The sequence below is a fragment of the Rhynchophorus ferrugineus genome, unplaced genomic scaffold (assembly GCF_030347505.1).
Source record: "Rhynchophorus ferrugineus isolate W39M unplaced genomic scaffold, kcgeb_rfMv2 rfM7, whole genome shotgun sequence".
Classification (NCBI taxonomy): domain Eukaryota; kingdom Metazoa; phylum Arthropoda; class Insecta; order Coleoptera; family Curculionidae; genus Rhynchophorus; species Rhynchophorus ferrugineus.
In genome coordinates this window covers 31,378,696-31,402,836 of record NW_027472586.1, presented here as the reverse complement: position 1 = coordinate 31,402,836, position 24,141 = coordinate 31,378,696, and the positions used below count along the sequence as shown (strand labels likewise).

General features: G+C 31.4%; 1 protein-coding gene across 3 annotated transcripts in view; it reads right to left on the bottom strand.

Moving 5' to 3' along the window:
• The window catches only part of LOC143199576 (pancreatic triacylglycerol lipase), a 39,586-nt gene extending 19,831 nt beyond the window's left edge, over positions 1 to 19,755 (bottom strand). For 2 of the 3 annotated variants that reach the window (XM_076409494.1, XM_076409496.1), the window contains exon 1: positions 19,530 to 19,755. The gene's annotated coding sequence lies outside the window, so the exon portion shown is untranslated. Of the gene's footprint in view, positions 1 to 912; positions 1,112 to 19,529 lie in introns of those variants that run through there. The other variant, XM_076409495.1, reaches the window with a different exon arrangement.
• Between the last annotated feature and the right edge of the window lie 4,386 nt (positions 19,756 to 24,141).

Genomic DNA, 24,141 nt, shown 5'->3' with positions numbered 1-24,141 from the left:
AAGAACATGTCCACCAGTGAATATCAATCATCGTCAACTACCCCAAGCAGAGCATGTTAAATATCTTGGTATGCACTTAGATCGACGCCTAACCTGGAAGAAGCACATACTCTCTAAACGGAAACAACTGGGACTAAATTTATATCAAATGTATTAGCTCATCGGGCGCAAATCCAACTTATCATTAGATAACAAGGTATTGCTGTATGAGTCTATACTCAAGCCCATTTGGGCATATGGAATCCAACTATGGGGTACCGCTAGCAAATCTAATATATCCATCATTCAACGGTTCCAAAATAAGGTGTTGCGTGCCATTGTTGATGCTCCGTACTATATTTCAAATAAAGTGATACAACGCGATATTCCTCTAGAACCTATAACTAGTGTAATTCCACGTGTTTGTGTGAAGTACTTCGAAAGAGTGCCAGTGCATCCCAACGTACTCGTTAATCAGCTGATTAATTGACACATAGAGTGAGATTTAATAATCTCTAGAATATTAATAAGGAATTATCTATTTTATTTAATATATTCTTATTATTTAAAAATATATATTTAAACACATTTAAAAAAATAGTAATTAATTAGTCATTTGTAGGGTTATATTTTTTCAACAGTGTAAACGTTCAAAGTATGTTTATACCACAGTTTCTTAAAAAGACAACTCATACAGGGAATATAAAAAAGGAATATATATATATATATATATATATATATATATATATATATATATATATATTTACTATAGTGTATGTTATTTTCTAAAAACCTCCAAAAAAACGTCCTTAAAAAACTTGATTCAAATTTTCGCGATATCTAATAACATTCTAAAAAGCAACAATTGATTTGTTAAAACGAAATATGTAAGAATAAAAGCTTTCTAATATCGCAACAATAACAATTACTTACAAGGAACGAGAGCTATTATGATTGGCAACCGAACTCTAAACAATCACTTGCAAACCTGCACAGACTCACAGTGCTCAGAAGCACCAGTTCTCATCCCCGATCGACAAGAAATACTAGTAAATTTCTTCGCTCGTCGAACATTACACAATAAGTTTTCTAGCAAAAACACTACGCGCTGGGTCTTCTTTAAAATGCAACTGATAGCCGACTGTTAAATGACGAAACCCGTACCACGATGACCAAAGCCTGAAACGATCAAGAACCTGATGAGCATAACAACGCCAGTATTATTGATCTGCTGAAACGGAACGGACTGATAAAGAACCAATAAAGAAAACAATCGATTTTAATTAAGGTGGCGCGGATCGTGATTACGTCACGGCCATTCTTAGGGTACAAAGGTCCGAGTGCTTTTATGAAAAATGCTATTTTCTAAAATTGGCGTTGGTACATTTGGTTTCGTACTTGGGAGGTCGATGGGTTATGTAACGGACATGGTATGTTAATGTATTGTGTCGTTTTATTTCGACGCTATTTGGAATCTATTTCTAAAAAAAATGTAATGATTGCGTTCTGTATTTAAATGGTAAATAAATTGACATGTTATTGAAATTAGATAATAAAAACGGAAATGGTGTGTTACATTAATGACCAAATGTAATTTTCAACTCTGTAATACATTTATCTTAAATTAATAAGAACAGAAATTTGTATTTCACAACCGTGGTTCGTGAATTATTGGGTTATTGCATGATTCCAATTCGAGCTGCAACCGTGTGAGTGTTCATGTAAGCGGTTGTTACTCATTATTGATGGTATTTTTGCAATATACGCCTTTCAATTTGTTCAATGACATCAATAGACTGATCTGAAGCAGTAGTTTCATTCGGTTTTGTCATGCATATAATGCATGGTTGATGATGACTCTCCTGAAAAATCCCTTGCCATTTTGCCCTTGAAATTGTTATGGTACATAACCGATATGGACCTATATGGACATTTAGAATTCAATCATAGGGATCTTCTGAGTAGACTAAATAAATATAATATAGTGTGGAGCAAAATTCCCTCTACCCTTTTGATTTACACTAACGTGAGGTAGGAGACCCGCTACCATTTTGATTGAGCGCCATCTTGGTTTTCTCTTTAACCATTGTGTCGTGTAGACGTCCAAATTTTATTATGGATAAATATTCGCCACAAGAACGCGTAGAAATAGTGACAATATTTACTGAAAATAATCATTTCATTATAGCCACTCAGCGGAAATTGCGTCAATAGGACTTTTGCCCCACGTTGTATAAGTTTTCCAGAACTGAGTTCCGGAATAGTGAGAAATATGTATATCGATTTATCCCTGGATTTATTGAATTGTATATATTTTTCTTTACCGCGTTACGTACGTCAAATACATCTGTTGGGGATTGCCATAACCATAACGTATTTGATAACGGGAAAGTGAACAAGATGTAGTATAACAGGTCAATTGAAAAGTCCCCGGCCTATCATAGTAAAACACATATTTTTGGCAAAGTTAGTTTTTTTTATTCAACATAATTCCCAAGGGTGATACACTGATAGCGACACTCCAACTTTTCGTTATTATTTTTGTAATACAATTTTGCTTTGCTTTGCTTCAAAATAGGCCTCAGTTTCGTCGATCACCTTTTCATTCAACGAAAATTTCTTCCCAGCGAGCATTCTTTTGAGATGTGAGAACAGGAAATTGTCGCTGGGGGCCAGATCTGTAGAATACGGTGGACGAGGAGGCAATTCGAAGCCCAATTCATGGATTTTTGCCATCGTTCTCACTGACTTGTGACACGTTGCATTATATTAGTGAAAGAACACTTTTTTGTTCAAATGCGACCGTCTTTCGGCGATTTCGTCCTTCAAACGGTCCAATAACGCTATGTAGTAGTCGTTGTTGATGGTCCTTCCTTTTTCCAGATAATCGACGAAAATGATTACATGCGCATCCCAAAATACAGACGCCATAACCTTGCCAGTCGCCTATTGCGTTTTCCCACGCTTTGGAGCGAGTTTATCGTGTGCATTTCACTCGGATGACTGTCGATTGGTCTACGGAGTGAAATGATGGAGCCATGTTTCATCCATTGTCGCATATGTCGGGTTTATTACGCTTGATCATCTTCAAACACTGCTCCGAATCATCAGCTCGTCGTTGTTTTTGGTAAAAAGTGAGCTCGCGCGGCCCCCACTTTGCACAGAACTTTCTCATACCCAAATATTCGTGAATGATATGATGCACACGTTCTGTTGATATCTTTAGAGTATCTGCTATTTCATTCAGTTTCAATTTATGTTATAGTTGATAGTTGATTTTCCTAGGGCAGTGTCCGGATACTCGGCATCAAGCCAAGTTTTTGCTTCAACTGTGTTTTTTCCTTTCAAAAATTAATATTTTTCACGCTATATCAACACGCGAAATTCCGTTTTATTAATGTTTTTTCACAATAACAAAAATTGCTTAAAAATCTTATTTTTGTTTTGCTCGGCAAGCAGTGATAACGCGATGTTGTAGTGACATTGTCAGTCAATTTGTTTGGTGGCCATTTTGGTGACCTTTTTCATTTCACGTAAATGTCTGGAAACTCTGAAAATTCTTTGAGAATTTGTTTCTTGCAATAAGTCTTGCAACTCATTAACTTCCAGTGTTTTCGGCCCTCTAGGCTTCTCTTTGTTTATTGATATCAAAATTACCACTTTTAAACTGTTGAAACCAGAACCGACGACTGGGATATGACGGTTTAATCGGCTTTGGTAGCAGATTTATTCAAATCAAACAGAAACAAGCAATGAATATCAATGTCAGTTTTTAGTATGTAGTACTAAATGAATGATATTAACAATAATACTAAATGAAGAATTGTGATTATATGTAAAGAAATGTCGAAACAGTTATGTTAGGTTTTTTAAAAATTCTTTATATTGATATTTATCATTCGCACTTTCGCTGATATATATCGTTGAATAAAATACATGCAAGCATAATAGCAAACACGTGGAGTAAAAGAAACATTCTCACATAGAGAGTAACCAAATAATACACTTTTAGATTCTTCTTAGTAATTAGCTCAATTCAATAGGCAACTTCAAGATGCATCATCATTATTATGTGCTATAGATAACAATTCGTATATTATTCACCAAATAGCCACTAAAACTCCCAAACTCATTATTAACTTTCACTCAATAACTTAACTCGACAGAAATATCAATAATTTTAGCAAAAAGTGAAATTGAAAATAGCCATTATTTGACGTCATTCCACTTTTTGTCTTGTTTATTCACTTTTTGTGTAGATTTCGACATAGGTATAATAAGATGCTGTTTAAATATTTTCTAGCAGAAAGTAAAGTAAGTACCCTTTGGTGGCCCTGCCTTGTGATATTGATCCGAACATCTGTTTGGATATCTATCCATTGTCCATTTAAAATATTCCAAGTTCCATTTAAATAGTTCCAGAGAGAGATCCCGATAAGAAGCATCAGTGTGTGCCTTTATTTTGAACCGCCTGTCAATAATCTCATTATCATTGAAAATTCAGTTTTAATACGCTGGTGGTTGTGATCTTATTGGAATAGTGTTTACTTTAAATAACCTCATGAAAAGAAATCAAGTGTTGCTAAATAACATGATCTACAGAGCATATTCCTTCCATAAAAAGAGACAGTACATGGCCTGGAAATATTTCATGTAGTATGCAATGTGGTACTATGTCTTGTTGAAACCAGATGTCTATACATCTATACAGCTCAATAATAGTTCTTGATTCACTAGCTACATTTTCGAAAAAGTCCAAATGAGTGAAGACCAGAGATTGTGTTTTGTTTTTCGTTTTTGAAAGATCATATGTGAGTTTTCTGAAATCTAAATGTAGTCATTTTGATGTTTTGTTCGGAAAATATTTAACATACAAGAGAATAATTAATAATTTCATTTTATAATCGAAAATATAGTATTCATTATATATTATTTAACTTAAACTATTACCTTAAACTTAAAACTATTTCGGCTGGAGTTCCACAAGGTAGTGTCTAGGGACCATTTTTATATCTGCTCTATACTGCCGATATTCCAACAACAAAAGAGACAATACTTGAAATTAAGGGAATAGAAAAAGAACAAGTAGCGTTCAACAAGGTCTACAAATCGACTAGAGACTGGAAAATACAGCGCAATAACTCCAAATCTCTACATTCCCATGTTCATTTTACGTTTCGGCAAATTTATTAAATCTTAATTATATCTCTTGGCCGATTCCTCTAGCGGAATCAGCCAAATACCTCTCGAATACCTCAGAATATATCTCGATGGTAGGTTAAACTGGAAACATCACTTCAGATAAAAGGCAGAGCAAATTAGACTCAAAGTCAAGCAACTACCGGTTAGTCGGAAGATACTCTTAATCTGAGCTAAAATAAAACAGATGGGTTTATCCGTCAATCATAAAGACTATTTAGTTATGGGGTGCTATTATGGGGTTGCACTAAAACATCAAATCAACAACAATCAACTAGTAATCAATGCTTGTCGCTATGTAACTAACGAAGAGTTGCACCATGCAAGATTTCGCCCTAAAACTTGAAATAAGTTTGCTAAATCACAGCAACGTAAAAGCGATACAGCTACTGGACAACACACAGGTAACCAGAATATTGTAGCGAACCAAACCACACGAACTTGTTTGGTTTGGTATATAAGTGTATTTTTAACTGTAGCTTAAGTATATTAGTTTTATTCTAATTTGTTTTATTTTAAACAATACATACTGATGTATTAATCCCGTACACGTCTTGCTTGTATATTAGTTAATGCAAGTACAACCGAATAGTAGTAATATCGAATATAAGATGTAATTAATATATTTTTTTATTATTCAATGATCAGTTGCGATGTAAGATATTTGCATATCTCATACCACTATTTAACCAGTGAAATTGTCTTCTGTATCAGTGAAAAAGGTCTTGGTACAACTTTTCATATATATTGTATACGAAATGCATTTACGTAGGTTTAATGCTTTGTTGTTATTTATAACAATTGGCTGTAATAAACTTAGATTCTAACAGATTCTAATATCACACACATAATAACAGATTACAATATCACCTGCAGTATTCTTTTAAAAATGTTATATAACATATATGACATTTCCAAAAAAGTAGAAACTCATGTCAAATTCGCTTTATCCATTAAACATTTCAAATTAGCATTTTCACTTTTTTGAAAGCATCTACATTTGGTAGAATAATTTGGTCTTATGCATACAAGCAAATTTCAATGGAGAGACAACATGTTTGAAGAAGAATTAATCATTATAATCATCAATTCTTTCCACATATCATGCCATACATAATCATTAAGAGCAAAACCCTTGTGAAACAAAACAAAAAGAAAAAACAAAGTTCATTGTTATTTACTTTCGATTTTTTGATCAAAATTAGTATTTACTTAACGAATTCAATTAACTTGGACTTGAAAAAAAAAGAAAGTGTACTGCTTCGTTTTACATCATAACAAAGAATTTCCGATTGGCAAATTCGCCATTGATCCTTTCGGCATTATCCCAAGGTGATCTAATATTTAACGTCGTTAAACACATTATTTCCACGTTATGTATTTTACATTGTTATGTTAATGTTTTATTTAAATTGTTCATTAATATTCCCTATTTACTGATGGGAATATTGCTTCATTTTATTTTCGTCAAATTATGAGCTAACCCTGACCCAGAATTATTTGATACATTTTACTCGGTGATATAAACACTTTTTTGTTTACAGTGTCTTCATTGGAATTGAGTAAATAATATTTGTAATTTATGTCTATTGGTAAGAACATACGTCATTATAATATAGAAAAACAAAAAGAAAAATTCACGTGTCATATGGTCCACTGAATGCAAATTAAATTATTAGATAATAACTAATAAATAATCGTAAGTACAGTCGTACAGTGACGCTCTAAATTATCTAAAATATGTTAGTATACATTTTGAGTATCGTTGTATTTGATATAGCAATATATTTATATGAAACGGTTACTTAATATGTTTAAAAAATTGCTTTTGACTGTTCAAATCTGTCCCCATGTTTCGAAATGCTGAAGAAAGGCGAACTAAAATCGTTTTTTCGAGGTTGTTGTTGGCAAAAATATTTTTTACAATTATTTGTGATATCAATCTACTAAGTTAACAATAATGATCTATTTGTTTTCATCCTAATTTGCTATGGGTTTAAAACTACAAAATACTTATTCTACGACAGACACTTTGGGCTTAACATTTATGCCACTGTTATTAACGCGCACTGAGTTTTGCTAATCATTGAACTTCACTGAATTACATCAAAAGCCATCGTTATATAGGAGCTGGAGAATTTTAACATCAATGTGCTGAACCTGTATTCATATTGGGCATAATTATTGATAATGTTATCGACAGTTTCTAACTTGCGGAATATACCACAGCAATAACTCATAATACATTGTCTTGAAATTTTTGTACATTTCTATTGCTTTGGCTTAAGAAGCAACAATTTAATTTAGTTAATTGTTAATCACATATACATACAGCTTTTATTTTATCTTTGTATCTAATGCAATCAAAAGTTTAAAAAGTGTTTAGACTACAATAATATACTATTAAAATTGAATCAAATTAATTACATTTGACTTCTGAGTACTTGAAAATTATGTTGTAGAATAATTAGACATTTCTTGATATTTCTAATTGTATATACACTTCGTACTTGTATATATACTTTGACTTATTGATATTTACAGATAAATAACATTTTGAACTTTATGGCACGTTTTAATATTTTTAACTAATTATTGTATTATTGTTCTATTTCAAAGCACATTTTTAACTATATTTTAAAAGACACTAAATGCTACTGCAATCTGTGGTGACGTTTTGGCTAGTTCCAGCAATATTTGTCTCACAAACAGTCTTTGTTTCTCGTATTGAAATTCTTCTAAACTTGTACATATTGAAGGTGATTACTGAATTGGTAACAAAGTAATTTCGATATTTTTTATGTTTTTCAAAATTAATTTATTTATGTATAAAATTAAAGAAAAAAAAACTCGGATATTTTCCAGACCTCGACCATAATATCTTATCGCGACTTAAGCGACTTATCTGTATCTATCAGTTAAACCGAAATTATTTGTTCCCCAACTTAATATGCCATAGTATTTTTTGAATAAACTCGTAAATACAATTCATTTAATTTCGATAAACAGAGTCATTTTGGGTTCGGTTTTCGACATTTTATAAGCTCTCCTATATTTCTGCAATCCTATTCGTGGAGAAGTATTAGACTGAATAAGTATGTGCGTTCTGACATCTTTTTTTTTCACATATGGTATATAAAATTATTTTATCTTACCCCTAAACGGGCTGCTACTATATTTTAATATACTCATTATATTTTAAAATTATTATCTCATCTATGACCAGAACGTACCAAATCATTTTATATATCCTCCCACAATTTCTGTTATCTTGTCATAAAAACTGGACCTGGAGATTTTCTCTTAGTAGGTCGCTTCCTGCTAAGTTATTTTTTATTATTTTAAATTGATTATTAATATTGCATTTTTCCTGCCTGTTCCGGCAAATTTGTTTTTAATTTTTTTTATTTCCGTATTCGATTCTGCTGTACCATCCTAGGTGGCTTATATTCTCCTGATAGGTGGTAAATCTACACTGGAAGTTGACGTCATAACATTTTTTTCCAAATACTTTTCACGCAAATAAATCTACCTCTCTATCTATATATTGAAAATGAAAGTGATTGTTTTTATGGTATCAAATTTTGGTAAATTTTTTAATGCAAATTATTATCCGAACAATTTCTTTAATAAGATAAGAAAAAATTCATTGATTGAGGAGAGATTTCATTTTCAGGTACCAGACAGAAAAAATTAACCATTAAAATTCATCTGAGTTTAATTATTTATAAATAAGTGACAGGGAGAATCGATTCTAAAAAAACTAAAATTATTGATGTATTAAGAAACACTGATATAAATAGAAAATATTAAAATTAAGTAAAAAGAACAATATTTACATACACTTTTGTTCAAAATATAATCCTGTTTCTTTAATGATTTTCCTTCTGTTTATTCAGTTTTTTTAAATTTTTTGTATGTTTTTGAACGTAGATGGTATTTATTAAATGTAATATTTAAGAAATATTATTATAAAACAAAGATTACCACGTATAGTTCATTAGATTTTTGGTAAGGTTTTATGGTATTTAGTTTTTCAGCGATGAATTTATTTGTATATAATTCATATAAAATAAAATTCAAATCAAAAGCAAATGTAACAATATAAGTATGGCATGTATTTTAAGATCTCTTATCACCTTCAATGAGTTCATTTTGAGTAGGGTACTTTTTTTCCGATAGGTAACTATCTCAAAATATCAAGTGAGTATATTTAGTCAAAAGTTTCGTCTCGGCAAAAAATGGAACTGAATCGTGAACATATTCGTGCGATGATTTTTTACAATTTTCGACGTGGATTATCACAACAAGAGTGCATCAATCAACTTAATTTCACTTTTGGTGCTGAAGCTCCATCAAAAATCACCGTGTATCGCTTGTTTAGTAAATTCAATCGTGGTCGTAGTTCGCTGTCCGATGAGTTTCATGAAGGTCGTCCAAAATCGGCTGTTGTGTCAGGAAACATCGATGCTGTGTGCGAAATGATTAAGCAAGATCGTCATGTCACCTATTGTGAGATTGAAGCATCCATAAGCATTAGTTCCACCAGTTTATATGCGATTTTACATGAACACTTAGCTGTCCAAAAGTTGCTTTCGAGTTGGATCCCGCACAATTTGAGAATTGTTCAGAAAAGACTCGTGTCGATTGGTGCCAAGAAATGTTTAAGAAATTCAATCACGATGCTTCGAAAGACGTTTATAAAATGGTGACAGTTGACGAATCATGCATATATTCGTATGAACCCGAAAATAAGCAGCAGTCGACTATATGGGTGTTCCAAGGTGAACCAAATCCAACCAAGTTGCTCGCGCTCGAAGCACTTCAAAGAAAATGGTGGCCTGTTTCTTCGGGAAAACTGGTCATATTGCAACAGTGCATCTAGATGATCGTAGAACAGTAAATTCTGATTGCTATACAATCATTTGTTTGCCAGAAATATTCGGTGAAATAAGGAAAACAAACAAGAGTCGCCGGATTGTTCTTCATCATAACAATGCGAGCTCTCACACTTCGGCTCAAACAAGAGACTATTTGAGCACTCAAGATATCGAATTGATGGGTCATCCGCCGTGAAGCCCTGATTTGGCACCCAATGACTTCTTTTTGTTCTCATTCGTGAAGAATAAACTGCGTGGTCAACGATTTTCATCACCCGAAGTAGCTATTGAAGCGCTCAAAAATCATGTTTTGAAGATACCTCATTCGGAATGGAATAAGTGCTTTAAAAATTGGTTTAAGCGTATCCGAAAGTATATCGATCATCGTGGCGAGTACTTTGAAAAACTATACAAATATACTCGCAGCTTAACTATTTGTTTTTTTTCCTATTCTCGAAATATAAATAGTGACCCTCGTATATTGTGCACTGCGGGTTTCATAAAATAATTGATTTTTGAAAACTATATATATTATATCCGACATGAGTATCCAGATTCCTATACGATTCAATGAGGTTTTACGATATACACCGCATACAAACCAGTCTTTACACCATCTTCGCGACTTTCACCTTGTCCGTTTGTTAACACACATTTTGCAGGGTTCGAGATCGAACCAGGTCGAGGTTAGGTGTGGTTAATTTTTCACCTCCAATTATAGAAATTAATAAATGAAGCTGTATCCTTTAATACAGTCTGTTACATCCGATAATTATGCTAGTTACCCAATAAAATTGATGATAAAATGACTAGAAATTAGTGAAATTGTTTCCTGAGCTTTCAGCATTTCTTTTTTATTTTAGTTAATATTTTTTCCATCATCTTAATTATTCTTATACGCTATTAAAACCTAGTATAGACACAGAAAAAATAGAATATGGTTTTCATCAATTGTCAATTTTGTTAAACAACTCCATTTATTATTATATATCTATACTATATACGAATTAGCTAATATTTTTAATTAATTTAGATTCATAATAGAGTAAATTAATAGGACAAATAGGAACAAAGCAAAAGCAATTCAACAAAGGGGTTTTTATATCAAAATGTTATTGTTAATTTTAGCCCCAAGTTTTTCTGAAAATAGTGTAATGTTTCTTGTTTAAAATTTTCACTGATCGTGCTTTGAAAATGGAAAAAGATAGAAATACAATCTTTTCCTCACAATTAAATTGTGCCAGCTAAGAAATACTATAATAATAGGGGTGTCGGCTACCGAGAAATGTATCGATTTATTGATGTATCGGAGAAATAAAAATATCGATATTTTTTTGCAATATATATTGATATTTTTAATAAACCCTTACTAGTAAGTACCAAAGTTAACCATTCTTTAAAATTATGTACGAAAATGCTTTAAACAATTAAAATTCAGTACCACTTTAAACAGTTTATAAATAATTATTAAATGGTTTGTTATGATGTTTAAGAAATATAACATATATTTTTTAAATATCGATCAAAAATTATCGATATATCAATATATCGATATCCTTTCCGCAATCCTAGTGGAACGTTTATATAAATAACACATTGGATCTGCAATAACAATAACTCTCGTCGGTTCTCTTCAATTGAGTGCTGATTCTGCTTCATGGAACTTATTTCTCAATTTTTTGTAATCAATTAATATTGGCTCACCAACATTCACGGTGAAACGATTAATCAATATACCATCTATCTTCACCCTGCATTAACAGTTGCCGTACAATTCAAATATATGAAAACATTATTTGTAATTTGAGTCGTATCAATTTAAAACGATTAAAGAGTTTATGATAATAAAAACTTGTGGTATACTCTTTTTATAGGTAATCTGAGGCACAGATAATTTTCAAAGGCTGAAATTATTCCAATATCTTTAGTACAATACTTGAACAATTTAGCACATATGCTGGTAAAATAAATATATTACTGAGGCAATTATTGTATTATTATTGAAAAAATGTAGTATGATTCTACTGACACAAAAAAAGAGAAATTTACATAAACTTTCTTTTAAAAGAATATATATATCTGATGGTATGCTATTTCATTACGGTAGTCTATGTTTATTCTTTTACTGTTGGAATTACGGCATAGAGCAATTTATGGTTGATGTTTGTAACATACATAACAATATTTAATTTATATACTTCGTTATTTAATTTTTAATATTTTTTAATTTTAAATAACAACTGATAGGATAGAGCATCTAGAGAGCATCTTAAACATATGGAATATATAAGAGCTTAAGAGAACTGTAATGAATGGTAATGCATAAAACTAAAACCAAACTGAGAAACATCGTGATCGGAGAGTCAAAAGGAATAAATATCTAAATTGAAAATGCAGTAATAGAACAAGTAATTGAGGTTGGCGAAATCACGAATTTATACTTCGCTATAAATAACTAAAATGAATTAACCAAAATTACGTATCAAGCGAAATAAAAATGGAAGTATACAAAGCAATTTTTTTATCAATCTCTTAGAACTTCAACAATCTGCCCGTGGACAATAAGTATTATTATATGGTTTCCGTTATACAATATAACTATACTGACATGTAGAAGATCGCTTCAGTAAGTGATATGCTGTACAAACTTATAATCTATATCTTATTCTAAAGACTATTCTAACTTATTCTAGAGATTAGTATATCTCAGTCTATGTGTCTCTTCATTTGTTCGTATGGTAGTTTGCGTTTAACACTACGCAACTTCACTGTCATCGCGCACTTTTAACTGTTTGGAGAGTGCATTGGGATGCACTAACTGTCTTTCAGAGTTTGTAGTACACGTACGTAACAAAATATACAACTCTAAGATCAGTTGCGGTACGTGGGTACTGTCAAGAAAGGATGAAAGGAGGATATTGAATTAACTAGAACTGAAACTAGAAGAATAATTGAAACAGAATACTATACTACATTGAAATAACTAAATTGAGGAGCTAGGTGTGCGACGGTGAAGTTGGACACGACGAGAATTAAAGAAATAAGAAAGACCTTAATCTTGAATCAGTGCAAGAGTACATTGAGTTGAGACAGCTTAATTGGTGGAGATACTTGCAGTGTATGGAGGACACAAGACAGGCAAGGAGAGTCTGGAAAGCATGGACTGAATGGGAGACAGATTATTTTCTGCTGTATTAGGGAGATACAGCAGAAAAAGAAAAAGACAGTCGCTTGCTATTATTAATTGAGATATCAATGACACAAATATATTATCTTTTAAATATTAATGAAAAACAAAGAGTTAAATTAAATGAACACCTATCATATCCTTTAGTTCATAGCTAAGTTTGTATATAATTTGCGTTAGTCACAAAATTAAATTATATAGAAAAATATTACCCGGTAATAAAAACCACACAAACAATTGCGAATATACTAAATAATGTCGGAAAAATAATACACTGGTATGGATCCTATCTACTTGAAGGAAAGTATGACTAAAACGAGAAAGTTAATATTATTTTTATTTACGTAACATAATATTTATTTAAGAGCACATAACAGGTCTATTGAAAAGTTCCCGGCCTACCATAGTAAAACCCATTTTTTTGGCAAAATTAGTTTTTTTATTCAACATAATTCTCTTCATGGGTGATACACTGATTATAGCGACCCTCCAACTTTCTCTACCATTTTGTCCTTTGCTCCAAAATAGACCTCAATTTCGGCGCTCACCTCTTCATTCGACGAAAATTTCATCCCAGCGAGCATTCTTTTGAGATCTGAGAACAAGAAATGGTAGCTGGGCGCCAGATCTGGAGAATACGGTGGATGCGGAAGAAATTCGTAGCCCAATTCATGGAGTTTTGCCATCGTTTTCACTGACTTGTGACACGGTGCATTGTCTTGGTGGAGCAGCACTTTCTTTTTCTTCAAATGCGGTCGTTTTTCGGTGATTTCGTCCTTCAAACTGTCCAACAACGCTATGTAATAGTCGGTGTTGATGGTCCTTCCTTGTTCAAGGTAGTCAATAAAAATTATTCCATGAGCATCCTAAAATACAGACGCTATAACCTTGCCAGCCGACTGTTGCGTTTTCCTACGCTTTGGAGCGGGTTTATCGTGTGCAGTTCACTCGGAGGACTGTCGATTGATCTTCGGAGTGAAATGATGGAGGAACTATCCGTTGTCACATATCGACGCAAAAACTCGGGTTTATTATGGTCGATCTTCTTCAAACACTGCTCCGAATCATCAACTCCTCTTTGTTTTTGGTCAAAAGTGAGCTCGCGCTGCACCCACTCTTCACGTGGCTTTCTTATACCGAAATATTCGTGAATGATATCATGTACACGTTCAGTTGATATATTTAGTGTGACTGCTATTTCATTCAATTTCAATTTACGGCCATTCAAAATCATTTTGTGGATTTTTTAAATATTTTCGTGTCGGTAACAACCTCTTTTGGGTGTCCACTGCGTTCACCGTCTTCGGTGCTCATTTCACACCTCTAAATTTAGCATACCAATCCTTGATGCTTGATTTTCCTGGGGCAATGTCCGGAAACTCAACATCAAGCCAAATTTTTGCTTCAACTGTATTTTTCCCTTCAATTTTTTTTTATATTTTTAACAATTTTTTCACAATAACAAAAGTTGCTTCACTCAAAATGCTACAATTCACAAACTAATGATCCGACAGCTGTCAAATTTATACACGCATCTTTTGAGGGTTAGGGCTAATTAAAAAACATATGGATTTAATTCTAGTCGCGCCATCTATGTGTCAGGCCGGGGACTTTTCCATTGACCTGTTATTTTTACCTAAAAACATATTTAAATATTTATTTGCAATAAAAATTACTAAATTTGAAAAAAAAATGTTAATCAATGAAATAAAAGTCTCGTCTAGGAAGATTTTATTACGCTATAATAACATTTTAATGCGGTGAGTGTTGAAGGTGTAAAACCGTTTTCTAAATACCAAACATCGTAGTTCTTACTATCACAAAAGACAAACGTTATTCATTTAACATTATTAAAATAGAGTAAATAGACAATAATATTACATAAATTCTCTCAGATGTAGTGTATACAATTTTTTCGCAAGATTTTTATCGCAATGTTTTATTATGAAAATAAAATATTTATATTTCGAAGAAATATATGTAGCACTATAAAATATATTAGAAATTAACAAGGTTGAAGGACATTTTAACACTGTATACCATATGTTTAAGTATAGTCTTTAACGAAATATAGATTTCAGATACTTGCATGTATTTTTATCTGCGATATCTATTGGTAAATATGCGAAGTTTTAATGTAATTAGCTCTTAACCAATCTAACTTAGTTGTTAAATTCAATGGTTTTGACTTTTCTGTACATAAAATCAGTTTTTTCTGTAGTATTATCGAGTTATTCAGTGTATACAGACGTTAACAGAACGTTCAAAACTGCATTTTCTATAGTCATTATTTTTGTTGTTTGATATGAAAAAATCTGGAGCTCAAGCCCATCAAAATCAATTTTAGAAACTTATATTGCTGCCGTTCTCTCATATTCAAACTCTCCATGTTGATTGTTTGGACTTATTGGACGAAAACTTAGCTTAAACTCTAATGAATCAATAGTTTCTAGAGCCGGCTTGGTTGGCACTGTGGTAAAGGTGACAGTACGGTCCTCGAACTGTTGGGATAGTCGCGGGTTTGAATCCTGCTGGGGCATGGTTGTAAATTTATGTTTGTGATTGTTTAATATTTATGATTGTTTTTAGACAAGAATGCAAAATCCGACAATGAAAATGATCCCATTCACGCCAGCAACCAGGCTGGGTAAGACCGGATGTCTTCTGGAATGATTTTTAAGTTGATCACTCGCAAATCGGTAGGTTTAATGCCGTGGACCCTGGTTCGGAGTTCACGTTGAACTGTAGGTCCAGTCCAGATAAGCACTCGTTGGTAAAAGGAGACTTTAAGAAATATAAAAAAATTATTTCTAGACCTTTACATGTGGTGTATACCCAATATCCAAAAGGAGGGAAAATGGCTACCACGCCAATTTGCTTTTGCCAGTTTCCTTGCTTGAAATAAATATGTATAGAACTGAAATGATATCTGATTGCTAATTAGATTAGTAGATTTTTTGACTGTACATATTTAGCTATTATCTATTAAGATAAAGTATTAATAAAGTGAAAAATGGGACTATAAATATTATTTTTAAAAATTCATCAATTTTATTATTACACTTGGTAAACTACACACGTTCAGATTCGGAAAATCGACACATTCAATAGATTCTTATCTATTTGAAGGAAAGTACATCTAAATTAAGAAAGTTCATATTATTTCGACTTACGTAACCTAACCTTCACCATTCAAGAGCAGCGATATTTTATATATTAACGTTGTTATGTAACGATTAACGAAGGTTTTATTTTTAAAATACGTTGCATACTATTGTGAATAATTACGAATCGTTATAGTGATGATATCAGTATCACTAACTACCATTAACATACTTTTTTGCATTATATGTTGAAATTAAGAAAGCAAAATTGCCAGTGCATGGGCCTGAAAACACATTTAAGAACGATTAACATTTTGCAGAAGTACATCAAAATAAAAATCCCATCCATCTCGATGATGAGGCAACTGATACCGAAACGAAATCAACAGAAGTTTGTTGCTAAAGGGAAAGATTTATATGTTAATAATACCGCAAGATATTTCAAAAGCTGTTTCTTGTTAAATATTATATTAACAAATGTTATTAAGTGAAGAAATTCTTGATATTAAAGGACACGGGTCATTAGCCTAATTTTTCACTAATATGCTAGTCCTAGTCAAAAAAAATTATTTACTAAAGACAGAGCAAATATATTTATAACAAATTTATTTATAGTGAATAGTTGAAATATGGTCTTTATGTAGTTAATCTGTGGTTCAATAACTTTTATTCGTCAGCAGTTGAGGTAATATTTCGACAGGTTTAATATCTCTTAAGAGTATTTCTTTTATAAGAGTAGAACCGGGTTATTGGGAATAAATTTAGTTTAATTTTACAAACTATTTTACTAATGTTAAAAGGATTTTGATGGGATCCATTGACCTGTTTTCATTGACATGATTTTGAATTAAACAAGGGTCTGAAGGGTGATATGAACCCAGATTATTGTCTCCGAAGCGTGTATGAAACAATGAACACAAATTAGTATTGTAAATGTTAAAATACTTTATAAAAGACATCGTGCATCAAGACAACACACCAGCCGACACAGTTAAGAAAATTGTCGATAAAATAAGAGAATAGAGTTGTGAATTCGTTCAATAAATCTTGCAATTCATTATCTTAGAACTTTTTTGATCCTCACGGCAACCCTTTGTCAATGACATCAAAATTGCTACTTTTAAATTGTTGAGTCTAGGCACCTTACATTTGTCGAAAATTTAATTTTGAATGCTCCATGATTATCATCGGTATACACCGGATAATATATAACCTCATTAACAGTAATTGGAAAACTGTTATTTTATGTAGGTATATGTCAAAACATCGAATTTAGCCTTGGCTTTACTGTAGACGAATATTTTCATAAATAGAATCGCTGATCAAAATATATGAAAACGCCTAATATAAAAGCATTAAGATGACATTAAGACAACAGAAATAGAACCTTCTACGTTGAAATATAAATACTTCCTTTGAAATAAATAAGTACAATTAATATCAATTTATTAATTAATTTTAGCTTCAAATATTGGCATTTATACTTATTTAATTTTTGTAAAGTTATAAAGTATTAGTATACATCATTTTAATTACAGTTTATGTCAAGTAGTATTTACATATTTTATTGATACTGATTTATATTTATTTGTAATACCTAGTTAAAAAAAATAAGAAAAAATCAATTGTAAATTGTGATTTTCATATAAAAACACATTTTTGATTGGCCTGCAATGTATTCCACTACAAACAATTATGAAAAACAAATATAAAAAGATAATATTGAAAAGGTCAGCTAATAAAGATTGAAAAAACAATTTGTTTTCGTATTGTGACATATATTTACACGTTGTTTTATGAACCATTAAAGTTTAATGAAATTAGTGCATCTAAACATCATTAATAAAAATAAATCACGTTAAACTGAGCACCGAAAAAAAAACATGTCAAATATGCCGATATGTTACGGATATAGTAGAATTGATTAGTTGATTTAGTCATCAAACTCTGTTCTTTCTGAGTTTTTAATCCCATTGATTAAAACGTAAATGACAGAAATTGTTTCAAATGATATTCAATTTTTTCATTATGAAATTCATTTGTCGTCAAATTTAAAGCAGAATCTTTACGGCCAAGTATTTTTATTGTACTAGATATAATTATTTAATTCACTATGATGTACTTATTACTTATTTAAGGTTGCTAATCGCATTCAAGGACACACATCGTTCATTATATTCCATGCAGTTGAATAAATGGAAACATGCGGGCAGACCAACTAACTGGGAGCAGAATAATTGCATGATTTGTCAAGCAATATCGCTTATATCTACTAATATGAATCAGTTTATTTAGACGTCAACAATGAATCAGATGACATATGCTTGAGTTAGTAGTTATCAATAAACAAACAATCTATTGTGTATATAAATACATGTGTTATTTAACAACATTAATAATCGTGCAGGAATTGGTAATTTAAATTATTGTTCATTCATTTACATTTTCGCCATAATAAAATGGCTTATTTCTAAACATATTTACAGTAGTTTCAAATGTATCAATATATTGTTAGTAGTAATATATTTATGGAATAAATATTGTAATATCTGTGAAAAAAAGTAATGATGATTCGTATTTTATAAATACATTCAAGATTATTATTAAAAACATTTTAGTTAATTATTTTATGGAATAATGTGACTTTTTTAAAAAGTTTACTCGATGGATAGTTAAAAATAAAACTATATTTAAATATACATCTGATGTAAATGGAACATTCAAGATTATTATTAAAAACATTTTAATTAATTATTTTATGGAATCATGTGACTTTTTTTTAAAGTTTACTCGATGGATAGTTAAAAATAAAACTATTTTTAAATATACATCTGATGTAAATGGAACATTCAAGATTATTATTAAAAACATTTTAATTAATTATTTTATGGAATAATGTGGCTTTTTTTAAAAGTTTACTCGATGGATAGTTAAAAATAAAACTACATTTAAATATACATCTGATGTAAATATGATATTTTGACCAATAAATTAATAATTCGCCCTTTTTAAAATAAAATCCTTTTCCCTTAAAATTCATTATAAATGTACAGCATCAACAAACAGTTTAATCCGAACACACAACAAAAATTAAGCAAAACTTTCTTCCGCTTTTAGTTTATTTGGTTGAAGATGTCGGACATTCACCCAAAGTATATAAAACGAACTGAATTAAATTACCTTTTTGTTGTTTAAAACTCGATGCCTCGTGTCCTTTCTTCACCGCCGGTTTCGTTCGATAAATCGTGATAAAACGCGACGAATAAACAAAAATAAAATTTACCGCTTCACTCACGGATCAACTGGTTCACGTTTACCTACTGAACTTTTTTTTGGTCTCGTCCCAGTTCGATGGATTACTCGAACAAACTGCACATCGTCTCCGAATCGTTCTTCGTCTGCGACTAACATTCACCACTTGGCGCTTTCCACTGACGGTAAAGAAGTGGACAATCACCCGGTATGTGGTTCAGTTTTATTTATTTACCATCGACAGGGACGATGCCTTAAGCAAAAAAATGTATATACATACACACACACACATACACACACACATATATATATATATATATATATATATATATATATATACATTGTATGAAATACTGTGATAATAAAATGGTGATGTGTAATATATATAATTTCTAGACAATTTCTAGTGTAGAAAAAAAAACTTATTGGAATTGTGCAAGGATATATGAGTGAAAAAAGCATGGAGCTCTGTGAACGATGAGGGAATATAAAAATAACAAAACACCAAACATTAATATTTATATCATCAATTTATTACATAATATTAATCTCTTAATGCTACAGCGTGAACATTATTTTTTGTGTGCCCGTCTTTAGCTAATACAAATGGTTTATCCACTCGAGTTTACCCAAAAGTGAAGTGAGTTCTCAACCAAAGTTAGACCTTTGAGCAGCTATATGGGTTTTCAGTTAGGATCGACGTTAGTAGCCTTATTATACTTTATTACTAAAGAGAAATGTCGTTTTTTATAGTACATGTATTTAACGTCGCATATCACTACATAGTATAAAACAAAGTCGCCTTTTCTGTCCCTATATCCCTATGTGCGCTTAAATCTTTAAAACTACGCAACGGATTTTGATGCGGTTTTTTTCAATAGATAGAGTGATTCAAGAGGAAGGTTTATATGTATAATACATGCATAATATACTAAGGCAACATTGCTAATTTTAGAGGTTTCTAACGTGATGTCGTAAATTAACCTATTTTTTTAGGCTTATTTAGCAATTAGCAAAAACGCTGCCTAACCCTACGAGTTAGATCAAATTAATGTACTACAGTATTGTACACCATAAAAAGGTCTACAAAAAAGTCCGCGATGGTATATGTTTATCTTTTAGGGATAACCCACATTAACCATTTTTATTGTTTACTTTTTACGTGAGAAAATGGCTTATTTACGAAGCTATTTTAAGCAATACGGCATTAATCCTTATCGAATTAAGTACCTTAAATACAGTGTGCAATTAATATAGATCAATATGGTTCCTTACAGCATGTAAATTAAACAAATATTTTCGGAGATATTACAAATTTAAAATTTGCGTTTAAAAATGTGTAATGTAATAAAAATTGTATGAATTTAGATATTCCAAAGATAGCAGGAAATCTTCATAGTAAGTATAGGGGAAGAGGAATTGTTTTACTCCAAATTTAATGCGTGCAGGCCAAGGGCAGTAATGAATGAACCAAAAATACTGGATCGATTTTAATCATGTTTTCATTGAGTGACATAGGCATATATATGTATATATATATATATATATATATATATATATATATATATATATATATATATATATATATATATATATATATATATATATTTTATGTCCGTGCAAAGTCGGAGCGGGCCGCTATGTTTTTATATACAACGTTCATATTTTTTCTGTAGTGTATTTAATTTAGTATCAGCATTGCACCCGTGCGAAGCCGGGGCGGGTCGCTAGCCTATAATAAAACGTATTCAATGAAGCCATACTATAACATATTTAAAAGGCGACAGTCAATAGAATATTTGAAACATAAAGTGGACAATATTTAATAATAATGGAGAAGAAAATCATCGTCGGCGGCATGGAGAAATGTCACAAAATTTGGCAAATACTGTATTGATGTTAAAGAGGAACATCATCCTGAGCTCAGAGCTTCGTATTGGAAATCAATGGGAAAGGCATCACAACAAACCTGAACTACATACATATTTTGTGATTCTTGAAAAATTGGTGTAAAACTGGTTTCACGAGAAGTCCGTCGATATTACTTGGTTTAGTTCTTCACACAGAACTCCCCGAAGTTCTACAGTGATGGGATTATAATTTTGACATAAAAGTTGCAAATGGTCATTGATCAAAGCTGCACATATATAATTAATAATTATAAACAATATATATATATATATATATATATATATATATATATATATATATATATATATATATATATATGTATATATATGAAATACTGTGATAATAAAATGGTGATGTGTAATATATATAATTTCTAGACAATTTCTAGTGTAGAAAAAAAACTTATTGGAATTGTGCAAGGATATATGAGTGAAAAAGGCATGGAGCGCTGTGGACGATGAGGGAATATAAAAATAACAAAACACCAAACATTAATATTTATATCATCAATTTATTACATAATATTAATCTCTTAATGCTACAGCGTGAACATTATTGTTTGTTTGTCCGTCTTTAGCTAATACAAATGGTTTATCCACTCGAGAGCATGCAACGTTTAATTATCCGTGTCAAAAAAATGGGAGTATTGTATGTTTTGCTCAGTAGGGGCGAATATGGCACGACCCAACGATTGTCAATGTCAGTGTCTTTTGCTGATGTTTTTAATAAATGATTGTCCGCCGCTATCGGGATTGCTTTGACGGTATATTGGATATCCGTCGACATTTGTGATTGTATCGTTAGTGAAAATTGGTCTAACGATATCAAACAGCAATTGATCAGTAGAGGGAGATGGAATTTCTGCAAAAATTATATTATCTATTTCTTCAGGATGGATTTTTGTTTAACCACACGTGTTGTAATGTCATGACGATGTACTGTATTTTGGCCAGGCAACAGCAAAGATGTAATCTCTGGCCGTTTTGAATTACATGTGAACGTGATAAATGAACACGGCCGCCCATATTCGCGCACGAAAGTCAGAGCATCCTGTATATAATCTTGCATATAACGTGGACTTCCTACGTACGATGATGGTAGGATGACAGGGTTACCAATTTCGGCGGTTGTTATCGATGTTAACGAGCGGGATAAAATTATTAAAATTACTTTTAAAGAGCAGGGGTTGGTGATGAGGAAATGAGAATTTAGGGTTGTATGTATTTTTTAATGCCACATAATAAAAACATTTTTAAAAAAATTCCAAATATTTTTTTGGGGTGGACACCCCTTATCCCTTTGGAGTTTGAAGAATAGATAGATTCTCAAACCTACTGAATATGCATAAAACATTTCATTTGCCTTAATTAAGTTTCTCTGTATCAATTGTGTTTGTGAATATGAAAACAATAACATTGAGCCTGTTATCACGAAACAAATAAATAAAAATAAAATAAGCAGAATTTTCAGGAGAGAACTTTGGACCGTTTCAAGTGTGTATTTATCAGGGTGTTCCAAAATGAAAGTTTGAAATCGCCTGTTTGTGTTCTCGCACACCATTATTAGCTACGGTTTAAAGGTGCTATAAAAAACTTCATTTAAGTCCTCTACATAAGGTAACTGCTGTTATCATGAAATGTGATTTATGATGATGGTAATAGTTTATAGATAATATTAATCTCAAAATATTGCTGCAGTAAAGTAATTAGAAAAGACAACTGAATCTTATACCATACATTTTTCATCGGAGATAGATATCATATCTTTACAAGAAATCGAACTAATTTGGTTAGAATTATAATTTAAAGATATTAGATATTAGAAATCATTAAACAATTAGCACAATATTATTAACAATATTAAAATTACACTAACAAATACTAGATATAGATGTTTTAGATGAGGAATAAACTTTCGAAAGATAGTTACATATGCAGTGTTTCTTAAAAGGACTGGTGGTTAGAATTAAAACAGAAGAAAAAGAACAGTCACTGCTAAAAGGTATATCAAAAAATAAATATTATGTTCAATAGGGTATGAAGAACAAGAGTTGTGCTACATTTTGATAACCTATAATCCCTTACAGTGTCTGTAATACAACGTGTGTAACTCGAGTTCAAAAATGAAGTGAGTTCTCAACCAAAGTTAGACCTCTGTGCAGCTATACGGTTTTTCAGTTAGGATCAACGTCAGTAACCTTATTATATTTTATTATTAAAAAGAAATGTAATTTTTTTATAGTACATGTATTTAACGTCGCATATCTATAATAAAACTTATTCAATGAAGCCATACTATAACATATTTAAAAGGCAACAGTCAGTAGAATATTTTAAATATAAAGTGGACAACATTTAATAATAATGAAGAAGAAAATGGTCGACGGCATGGATAAATTTCACAAAATTTGGCAAATACTGTATTGATGTTAAAGAGGAACATCATCCTGAGCTCAGAGCTTCGTATTGGAAATCAATGGGAAAGGCATTACAACAAACCTGAACTACATACATATTTTGTGATTCTTGAAAAATTGGTGTAAATCTGGTTTCACGAGAAGTCCGTCAATATTACTTGGTTTAGTTCTTCACACAGAACTCCCTGAAGTTCTACAGTGGTGGGATTATAA